Below are 12,057 nucleotides of genomic sequence, written 5' to 3'. Positions count from 1 at the left end.
CTTTTGAATTGCCAGGGCACGGATCTGATCTGTCACACTGCACAACATAGATCAGGGAGCCAAGTGTAATCTGAGACCCGAGTGGAGGGAAAAGACACACCCTCTTTACACAGTCTCATAGGGAAACATGCACAGCCGAGGCTGTCAATCACCTGCTGTATGCTGGAGGAGGGCAGGGCAGTCTCTTGGGATTGTCTGCCGTCATCATAGACTGTCAGAAGGAAAAGCCAGAAACCACAGTGAATGCTTTTAGTTGAGGTTATCACACACACACACACAATAGAAAAATAATGCTTTGTTCATTTCTCATTTCAGAGGTTTTCAACCACTCTAATCCCGACAATTCCTCATTTATCGAGCCCAGCCACAGTACTCACCCTCTTTTGTCTGATTCCTTCATTTTTAACTGAATAACAACTCCTACACTAAAACGCTGCTCAATGCGATCTAAATATTTCACAGCACAACAAAAATCAGAATAAAAGCGAAACGGGACACCTTTATGTTGGAGGGGAAAAAAAAAAAAAAAACACACGAAAAAAGGTTTGGTTTGTAAAAAAAAAAACAAACAAAAAAACCCCACGCTTTAATTTTTCAGAAGCGCCTTATGCAGGAAAAAAACACGCCTTAATGCCAAAAAAATAATAAAAATACAAGACGCAATCTAGATGTAAAATTGTATTCTTTAACCACTTCCCACCTGGCCTATAGCAGAATGACGGCCGGGTCGGTGGTTCAGTTATCCTAACTGGGTGTCAAATGCCGTCCAGTAGGATAATAGCTGCCGCGCACCCGTTGGGCCCGCATCGCAGCGATCGGTGGTGCGGCGTGTGTCAGTCTGACACACCGCTACACCGATCTCGGCAAAGAGCGTCTGACAGGGGCTCTTTACCACGTGATCAGCCGTGTTCAATCACAGCTGATCATGATGTAAACAGGAAAAGACATCGATCGGCTTTTCCTCATTCAAGTCTGACAGACGCCAGTAGAGGAGAGCCGATCAGCTGCTCTCCTGACAGGGCGGGGTCTGTGCTGATGTTTATCAGCGCAGCACCCCCTCGGATGCCAACCCAGAACCACCAGTGACGCCAACCCGTGCCCCCACCAGTGACGCCAATCCGTGCCCACACCAGTGACGCCAACCCGTGCCCCCACCAGTGACGCCAACCCGTGCCCCCACCAGTGACGCCAACCCGTGCCCCCACCAGTGACGCCAACCCATGCCAACTCATTGGTGCCGCCTTATCAGTGCCCATCAGAGGGTAAACAAAAAAAAACACTTATTTACAAAATTTTATAACAGAAACAAAAAAAGAAACCCCCCCCACCCCCCACCAAATTTTCGGGCTTTTATTTGTTTGGCAAAAAAAATAAAAACACCAGAGGAGATCAAATACCACCAAAAAGAAATCTCTATTTGTGGGAACAAAATGCTAACAATTATGTTTGGGTACAGTGTAGCATGACCGCGCAATTGTCATTTAAACAGCGACGAAAGCTGAAAATTGGCTTAGGCAGAAAGGGGTGAGTGCCCGGTAAAATATAGAATATATATATATATATATATATATATATAATTTTTTTTAATAATATAAATATATAATATTAAAATTTTATATATATATATATATATATATATATATATATATATATATATATATATATATATATATATATATATATATATATATATATATATATATATATTTATTCGTGACATTATGGACTTATAAGCCACACAGAAATAATAAAAGTCCATAATGTCACGAATATATATATATATATATATATATATATATATATATATATATATATATATATATATATATATATATATATATATATATATATATATATATATATATATATATATATATAAAAAAAAATTAATATTATATATTTATATTATTAAAAAAAAATATATATATATATATATATATATATATTTTTTTTTTTTTTTTTCGTGACATTATGGACTTATAAGCCACACAGAAATAGTAATTTTGAATTGTCTTTTAAGCCTATTTGGTTTTATTGAACCCTGTGGGATTACACCAGGCTTGTTGCAAGCGCCAATTCATCCATGTGCGTACAACCACTTTAAAAAGGGTAGCCTTGTATCCGTGTCACTTTATTTTATTTGGCCCCATACATGTTTTATTTATTTATCTGGTTTAAGTTTTTTCCTTTTTTTTTTTTGCTTCTTTTAAAACAGGTCCACTTCAAAAAGCGCACGAGCCACACTCACCCAGCCCGCTCTAAGACCATAAATCAAAACATCTGCCTGCCCATGTGTTCCATTAAATAAATTGGAGAGAGTGCGATAAGAAGATTACACTTTTACCCTGCGGTGAGTGCGGGAGGGGTTGGCAGTGCCAGCTCCAGACTTCTGAATGAAGATGGCACAATATGCCCAGGAGTGGGCGCGCTCTGCGTGACGCCCCATCGCTTACTGTCGCTGAATCCCACACTCTTCCCTCCAGCCGTATGCTCCTGGCATGTCCCGACAAGGCAGACGGGAAGAGGACAAAAGGCGCTCAGCGATGAGGCCAGCTTGCGCAATCATCCAGCCCTTGTGTGCCCACCATCCCCCCACCCCCTTTCCCATTTGGTGGTTGGAAAGCTGCGAATCTCACACAGAGCCCATTTACCGCACGGCGGGCGCTCGTCTCGTAAATAGGAACTTTCCGTTTCTGCGAGGCGATGATGATCGCTTCACGCTGATCAATATTTAATATAGTGTTACAAGATATTCATCATCCCCGCAAACGTTCCGTGCTTGGATGGCACTGCCGAGGTCTATGAAGACCCTTCGCTTAGCGGACGGCATACAGGGTTATGACATTATGTAACGGGCTTGCAGCAGATCGAAGAGTATTAAAGGGACTCTGCGGCATATTTATGGTCCTGCATCTCCATCTTCCTCTCAGACTCCATTGGATAGGGGGGCAATCTCTTCCTGGACCCCTGATGACGTACAGGTGCAGTGGCACTACAAGAACTTGGAAGGGCCAGCCAGGCCATTGATAAGCATACTCCAAAGCCCAGCAAATCCTCTGAGCCATCATTAGGGGCAAGTGGTCTCTTCCTGGACCCCTGATAACACACTCAATGCCCATCTTCCTCTTAGACCTCTGTAGGAGCCAGCTGTCTCTTCCTGGACCCCTGATAAGAAGATGGGCATCAGACGTGTTATCAGGGGTCCAGGGAGAGAGACAGCTGGCTCCTAATGACTTCCAATAAGAAGATGGGCATCGGACGTGTTATTAGAAGTCATTAGGAGCCAGCTGTCTCTCCCTGGACCCCTGATAACACGCTTGATGCCCATCTTCCTCTTAGACCTATGTAGGAGCCAGCTGTCTCTCCCTGGACCCCTGACGACATGTATGCCCCTGATAATGACTTCTAATAATAAGATGGGCATCGGACATATTATCAGGGGCATACATGTCGTCAGGGGTCCAGGGAGAGACAGCTGGCTCCTACATAGGTCTAAGAGGAAGATGGGCATCGAGCGTGTTATCAGGGGTCCAGGGAGAGACAGCCGGCTCCTAATGACTTCTAATAACACGTCCGATACCCATCTTCTTATTGGAAGTCATTAGGAGCCAGCTGTCTCTCCCTGGACCCCTGATAACACGCTCGATGCCCATCTTCCTCTTGGACCTATGTAGGAGCCAGCTGTCTCTCCCTGGACCCCTGACGACATGTATGCCCCTGATAACACGTCCGATGCCCATCTTCTTATTGGAAGTCATTAGGAGCCAACTGTCTCTCCCTGGACCCCTGATAACATGCTTGATTCCCATCTTCCTCTTAGACCTCTGTAGGAGCCAGCTGTCTCTTCCTGGACTCCTGATGACATGTATACCCCTGATAAGAAAATGGGCATCAGACATGTTAACAGAGGTATACATGTCGTCAGGAGTCCGGAAAGAGACAGCTGGCTCCTACAGAGGTCTAAGAGGAAGATAGGCATCGAGCATGTTAAGGGGTCCAGGGAGAGACAGCTGGCTCCTAATGACTTCTAATAAGAAGATGGGAATCGGACGTGTTATCAGGGGCATACATGTCGTCAGGGGTCCAGGAAGAGACAGCCATCTCCTAATGATGATGGCTCAGAGGCTTTGCTGGGCATCAGAGTATGTTTATCAGGAGCCTGGCTGTCTCTTCCAAGATCTTGTAGCACCGCTGTGCATGTACGTCATTGGGGGTCCAGGAAGACACAGCCAGCGCCTGATGACTTCTTAGAGGCAGATGAGCATTGGATCTGTTTGAGGGCATACACCATCAGTGGTCCAGGTAAAGACAGCCGGCTCCGGATGATGTCCAAGAGGAAGTTGAGGGTTTGGGTGTGTTAACTGGGGCATACATGTCATTAGGGGTCCAGGAAGAGACAGCCGGCTTCTAATGACTTAACATGCCTGACACCCATCTTTCTGTTATGTCATTAGAAGCCGACTGTCTCTTCCTGGACCCCTGACGACATGTATGCCCCTGATAAACGCACCCAAACCCTCAACTTCCTTTTAGACATCATCAGGAGCCGGCTGTCTCTTCCTGGACCACTGATGGTGTATGCCCCTGATAAAACGCCCGACACCAATCTTTCTGTTATATGAGAAGCAGCTGGCTCCTAATGACTTCTAATAAGAAGATGGGCATCAGACATGTTATTAGAAGTCATTAGGAGCCAGCTGCTTATGATATAAACAGAAAGATGGGTGTCGGGCGTGCCATCAGGGGCATACACCATCAGTGGCCCAGGAAGAGACAGCCGGCTCCTGATGATGTCTAAAAGGAAGTTGAGGGTTTGGGTGGGTTATCAGGGGCATACATGTGATCAGGGGTCCAGGAAGAGACAGCCGGCTTCTAATAACTTATAACAGACAGATAGGCGTCAGGCATGTTAAGTCATTAGAAGCCGGCTGTCTCTTCCTGAACCCCTGATGACACGTATGCCCCAGTTAAACACACCCAAACCCTCAACTTTCTCTTAGACATCAGGAGCCGGCTGTCTCTTCCTGGACCCCTGATGGTGTATGCCCTCGATAACACATCCAATGCCCATCTGCCTCTAAGAAGTCATCAGGCGCTGGCTGTCTCTTCCTGGACCCCCAATGACGTACATGCGCAGCGGTTTAACAAGATCTTGGAAGAGACAGCCAGGCTCCTGATAAACATACTCCGATTCCCAGCAAAGCCTCTGAGCCATCATCATTAGGAGATGGCTGTCTCTTCCTGGACCCCTGATGAGATCCATGTATCCCACCTAAAAAAACGTTTCAGAAGCGCTGCAGCAAGGGAGTTTTTAACCCCCTTTGAGGGATAAAAGCGCCACGCTAGCGGACGAAAAGCACTGCTAAAACAGTGGTAAAGCACCGCTAAACAAATGATGCTTTATCACGAACGCACGGGTGGCCCAGTTTGAAAAGGGTCTAAAGCACAGTCCCTATAAGGCACTTCCAAAGCAGGTAGCACAAGCAGCACAAACCAATATGGCTTCCCCCATGTACACGTTCTACAATAAAAACAATATATACTGTATATTGTAGCAGGAAATGAGGCCTGGCTGAGGCACAGAGCCACTCCTGTGTAATCACGATAGTGAATGCCAATGCAGTTTTGATTAAACGCCAAACTCCTCCCACCGCCAACTACCAAGATAAAGAACAAGGCTGCGAGGAACTTTCATTTAATGCAATACCTGCGGCTCACAAGCTAAAAACATTCTCCGTGAACCGAACCTAAAATTAGGTAAATATCCCGGGAATTGTTTATCGCTTCCTTTAAAGTGCACCTTGTTCTAAAACGACCCTAAAGAGACCCGTCACCAACCGAAAAATATTGCGAGTAAAAGCACAAAAAATAAATGTCAAATGCTTAAAAAAGCGTTTTTTCGCATTAAAATTATCTTGTAATAAAAAGGTTTTAAAAAAATCATTGCATTCTTTGCATCAAGGTAAAAAAAAAAAAGTCCCACTTACTACCCGTTTTCCCCCCCCACCCCCCCCCCTAAAAATTGTCCCGACTCCTCTCACCGCTCCATTCACTGTCCCATTTGCAGCGCCGCTGCGCTCTTCCTCGTCTCACAGGAGACAATAAAAATAGTGGGAGTCAAAGGCTGCCGTCTGTCAAATTCTGTGAGGAGGGAGCGGGGGATGTGGCCAAGCCTGTTCTGTGTAGGTCTCTGGACACGCACAGCCCAGCTTGGGGGGGGTGCACCTGTATTGGGCATGGCTTGCTATAGGGGCACCTGTAGGAAGAAGGGGCAGGGGACGGTTAAAGAGGAGGCAGGGGACAGCCCTGTGTAAGGTAGGTATAACATTGGTTATATTTTAACAAAAAAATTAATAAAATATATGAATAAAAATTATGAGCATATAATATTGTTTAGAATTGCAATGTACCTCTGAACTTACTAGAAAAATGTGTCTACTTTAGGAGTCATTGGAGGATGAACAAAGGGGAAAACCATAAAGCCCTTTGTGCAGCCCTTGGGGCACCTGCAGATGCCAATCTGAGTTTCCTTTTTGCCCTGTTACAGTAGTCTTTTGTAATAGGTCCCCGGCCTCTGACCGTCTTCCTGCATCATGCCCCCGGCCTCTGACCGTCTTCCTGCATCATGCCCCCGGCCTCTGACCGTCTTCCTGCATCATGCCCCCGGCCTCTGACCGTCTTCCTGCATCATGCCCCCTGCACCTCTGGACCCCTTTACATTACACAGCGCCCTGCACCTCTGGACCCTTTTTACATTACACAGCACCCTGCATCTCTCAACCCCTTTACATTACACAGCACTTTGGACCCTTTTACATTACACAGCACCGCACCTCTGGGCCCCTTTACATTACACAGCACCCTGCACCTCTGGACCCTTTTTACATTACACAGCACCCTGCATCTCTCAACCCCTTTACATTACACAGCACTTTGGACCCTTTTACATTACACAGCACCCTGCACCTCTGGACCCCCTTTACATTACATAGCACAGCAACTCTGGACCCCTTAACATTACACAGCCCCCCACAGTTTGTTACAGACACCCCCCTAACAGTTCTGGAACCCCTGCATGTTACACAGATCTTCCTACAATACAGACCCCCTCCCTACAATACAGACTTCCCTCCCTACAATACAGACCCCCCTCCCTACAATACAGACCCCCCTCCCTACAATACAGACCCCCCTCCCTACAATACAGACCCCCCTCCCTACAATACAGACCCCCCTCCCTACAATACAGCCCAAACAAACCCCCACTACATTACAGAGACGTGACCTGCGGCCTGCCGCAGCCCACCAGGCATATGCCCGGTATGCCCTATGGCCAGTCCGGGCCTGAACCTGCCCCATACATGGATCACAACCCGGCCGATCCCTGCTGAACCAGCCAAATTTCAACCCATACAGGGGCGCCCCAGGGAGTCCACCCCACTCACAATAATACATTTTGGCTGGACAAACGTTAATGCACATTGATAAATGTATTAAACAAACGGATTTCTTCTAAATGTATAATACAACTATGCAAGATGTACTTGATGGAAAAAGTACACAGTCTCCTTAGCATCAGAAAAACAAGAACAATTTGAAGTTGGTTGACCGGCTTTGGAGAACATCGACCATAAACCTTGCCTGTAGCATGGAAGCGAACCTGGCACCCCTCCAACCATCACTACAAACACGCTCCACATCCGTCATTAAAAAGGCCAATGTGTTAATCAATAGGTTAAAAAGAAAAATGTACCAAGTGTAATTCTCAGGAGAGGCTCGGGGGTTAATGGAATGAAATTGTGGAGTGAAATAAGGTGATCTGGGGTTAGAGGTCAAGGAGATGGTGAATAGAAACACACTTCTATGTTAAAGGAAACTCGTTTGTTAACCACTTCACCCCCGGACCATTTGGCTGGTCAAAGACCAGGCCACTTTTTTTGCAATTCGGCACTGCGTCGCTTTAACTGACAATTGCGCCGTCGTGCGACGTAGCTCCCAAACAAAATTGACGTCCTTTTTTTCACACAAATTGGGCTTTTTGGTGGCATTTGATCACCTCGGCGGTTTTATTTTTTTGCGCTATAAACACAAATAGAGCGACAATTTTGAAAAAAATTCAATGGGCCAGATTCACGTAGATTCCGGCGTAGCGTAAGCTATTTACACTAAACCGCCGCAACTTAGTGGAGCAAGTGCCGTACCGTATTCTCAAAGCACTTGCTCTGTAATTTGCGGCGGCGTGGTGTAAATGGCCCGGCGTATCCCCGCGTAATTCAAAGGGGGCGGCTTGTATTTAAATTAAGCGCGCCTCCGTGCCGAACGAACTGCGCATGCGCCGGCCTTAAACGTAGCCCAGTGTGCATGCTCCGTAGTACGCCGTAAATACATTGGTTTCGACGTGAACGTAATTAACGCACAGCCCTATTCGCGATGAGTTACGTAAACAACGGAAAAACCCAACGCTGTCCCGACAGCCATACTCAACGTGGCATACGGCGGACCGACGTAAGGTTACCCCTCATATAGCAGGGGTAACCTTACGCTTACGTAAACGACGTAAACTACGGCGAAGCGGCGCAAAAACTTTCGGAAATCAGCGTATTCGGCTCATTTGCATATGCGACGCTGAAATCGACGTAAAAGCCACCTAGCGGCCAGCGTAGTATTGCATTTAGGATCCGACGGTGTAAGTGACTTACACCAGTCGGATCCTAGCCTAATTCCGGCGTATCTTGTTTTGAGAATACAAAACAATGATACGCCGGCGGGATTTTCGAATTACGCCGGTGTATCTGTAGATACACCGGCGGTATCTGTAGATACACCGGCGGTATCTGTAGATACACCGGCGGTATCTGTAGATACACCGGCGGTATCTGTAGATACACCGGCGGTATCTGTAGATACACCGGCGGTATCTGTAGATACACCGGCGTAATTATTTTGAGAATCTGGCCCAATATTTTTTTACTTTTTGCTATAATAAATATCCCACAAAAATATAAAGAACAATCACAATAAGCGTTTATTGAATGGTTTGTGCAAAATTTATAGCGTCTACAAAATAGGGGGTTCGTTTTATGGCATTTTTTTAATTTATTTTTTACTAGTAATGGCGGCGATCAGCGATTTTTATCGTGACTGACATTATGGCGGACACTTTTGACACTATTTTGGGACCACTGTCATTTTTACAGCGATCAGTGCAATAAAAAATGCACCGATTACTGTGAAAATGACACTGGCAGTGAAGGGGTTAACCTGTAGGGGGCGCTGAAGGGGTTAAGTGTGCCCTCTTACTGTGTGGGGGCGTAGCTTGAAGTGCGATGTCCCTGATTGTGTTCCCTATGACAGGGAACACGATCAGTGACATTGACTAGGAAGAGCGGGGAAAGGTTTGTTTACACTCACCTCTCCCCGTTCTTCAGCTCACTGGTGAAGGTCTGCTTTCCCTGCCCAATTGTCACAAGCCATGTCCCAATCTCTGCCATCTCCTGTCAGCATCGAGTCACATGTGTGGTCATTATTAATGCATTCATCCGAACCAAAAACAATTATAGAACTAATCTATTCAATTTGTTGAATCCCCGGAAGTCGGATCCTATAGATAGCACTACTTTACGGATCTGAATCAATAGCAGCCATTACACCCTTGTATATCGAGGGGAAGTTGGGGCGGGGGGGGGGAGCGGTTGAAGCCTTTATATAATGTCATAGGACTTCGTGTCATTGCTGCTAAAAGCACAAATATATCCGGGTTTAAAATAATCCTGTTTACACAGCAACTTGTTTATCTTCCTGGACCGAAGGAACAGATTTAAACCGAAATCAATTCCTCATCGGCCCTTTGCCAGACGAAGACAATTAGGCGGCTTGGTAAAGAGGCCCGTCAGCTGGAAACAGGATTTTTTTTTTTTTTTTTTTACAGAGGAGCAGGTGCAGAGAATCTGAGCGACGACCATTAGGACGGGCACATGGCGTTCGCAGGATTTTCACTTATGATTTTATGTCCTGTTAAAGTGCACCTCTAACTAAATTGCTTATCCCGTTGGGCTCAATGGGCCGAGTCCTATGACCTTGTTGGGCAGATTTACCCCCATCTTTTGTCCTGGTGACTGACAGGACGAAATAGAAAAAATCCAAAATGCAATGGCTGTCAACGATGGAGATGCCAAGAAGAAATTTTGCGATAGGGACAGGGACAGGGACACCCCCCCCCCCCCGCCCCCAAGTGCCGGGTTCACACTGGTACGACAGTCATACTACTTTGGATCCGACTCTGCCCTGCAACTTGACATGCGCCCGACTTCAATGAACAGGAATCAGACTTCAATCCCCGACAATACCAGGCAATGTGTCTTGTACGAATCTTTAGGAAGAACTCCACGCCAAAAAAAAAACACACCACGGCATGGGGTCCCCCTCCAAGAGCATACCAGGGACTGGGTCTGGGATGGATATTAAGGGGAAGCCCCTACGCCGAAAAAACGGTGTGGGGTGCCCTCAAAATACATACCAAACCATTATCCGAGCATGCAGCCCGGCCAGCAGGAAAAGGGGCAATTGACCATTGATGGGTCGTGCCTCACGAATCTCTAATGTCTGGACCTCCGCTTTTACTATATCCCGGAAATTATACCGGAGACTTTTACCACTGTGCCTACTTCATATTTTGCACTGATGTCAGTTTATTTTTCTATGTTTGAGTGTATTGCCTAATGTTTATGACCAGGTTGTTTAGTGGGGTTTTTTTGTATGTTTTTCTGTTTGTTGGTTTGTCTTAAACCTAAAAAAAATATCTTTAAAAAAAAAAAGAAAAAAAGAAAGGGGGACAAGCGGGCCCCCCCCCCCTTGAACCGTACCAGGCCGCATGCCCTCAACATAGAGGGTGCGCTTCCCAACACCCCAAAGCACCTTGTCCCAATGTTGATGAGGACAAGGGCCTCTTCCCAACAACCCTGGCCTTTGGCTGTCGGGGTCTGTGTCTCTTATCAAAATCTTTAATAAGGGGGTCCCAGATCCCGCCCCCCCCCCATGTGAATGAGTAAGGGGTACATTGTACCCCTACCCATTCACCTGAAGAAGAAATAATGTCAATAAAAACACACTACACAGGTTCAGAAAAGACAGCCAAGAGTTTCAAGGCTTCAACCTTCGGTTTTAGCTGGAGTAATGGGCTTACTGTAAATGATTAAGGGGTATTACTTCAATAAACCAGTATAGTGTGTGGTAATTAAATAGGTACCACCATCCTATAATTCACTACCACTTTTCCACCTTCCACCTCCCCTACCCGTATTTCCCTTTCTTCCTTTTCCATCATTTCTCCCCCTTCCCCTTTAATCCTTCCTTCCCTTTCTTCCCTCTAGCCCCCCCTCCTCTTTTGCAGTGATGTAGGTATAGACGTAGTCCTCAACAAGTTTCACGGCCAATGCCGCTTCTTCAGGAGGTATTTGCGGCCAATGCCGCTTCTTCAGGAGATAATGTATGGACAAACAATTTTCTAATTAAACTGTACCCCTTCTATACATTTTTTAGTCCATCCCAATAGCCTCCCGTGTTCGCCCCCTTGGGGGGGGGGGGGGGTTTAGGGAATCACTCGCCCAGGGTCTCAATTGATGCCGTCTGTTGCCTAATTGGGCTTCTCCAACACTCCAAAATGCGATATTGGTAGCTTTGCTACTATGTAGATTTCCATGACACTAATTATGACATTGTATTTCTTCATAGGTGTTCTTGGTTGACTCCTCCTGAAAAAGCGGCATTGGCCGCGAAACTTGTTGAGGACTATGTCTATACCTACATCACTGCGCCTCTACACATCTGTGGGGGCTTCCATATGCTTTTAAAATGTTGACTTCAAGTGAATTTTTTTTAAACAAAATCACAAATCTATTATTGTTGTAATCTATGTATATTTTATGTATATTTTGTAATAAATACATTTTTTAGAATTCTGCTTCATATCTGGGTACAGAGATATTCTTAAACACCACCACTGGCAATTAAGGGCAACATTTGGGAGTAGCCCTTGAAAAAAAAAATTTGCCCTTCCTT

This window comes from Rana temporaria, chromosome 7 (assembly GCF_905171775.1).
Source record: "Rana temporaria chromosome 7, aRanTem1.1, whole genome shotgun sequence".
NCBI lineage: Eukaryota > Metazoa > Chordata > Amphibia > Anura > Ranidae > Rana > Rana temporaria.
This window is presented reverse-complemented; position numbering follows the sequence as displayed.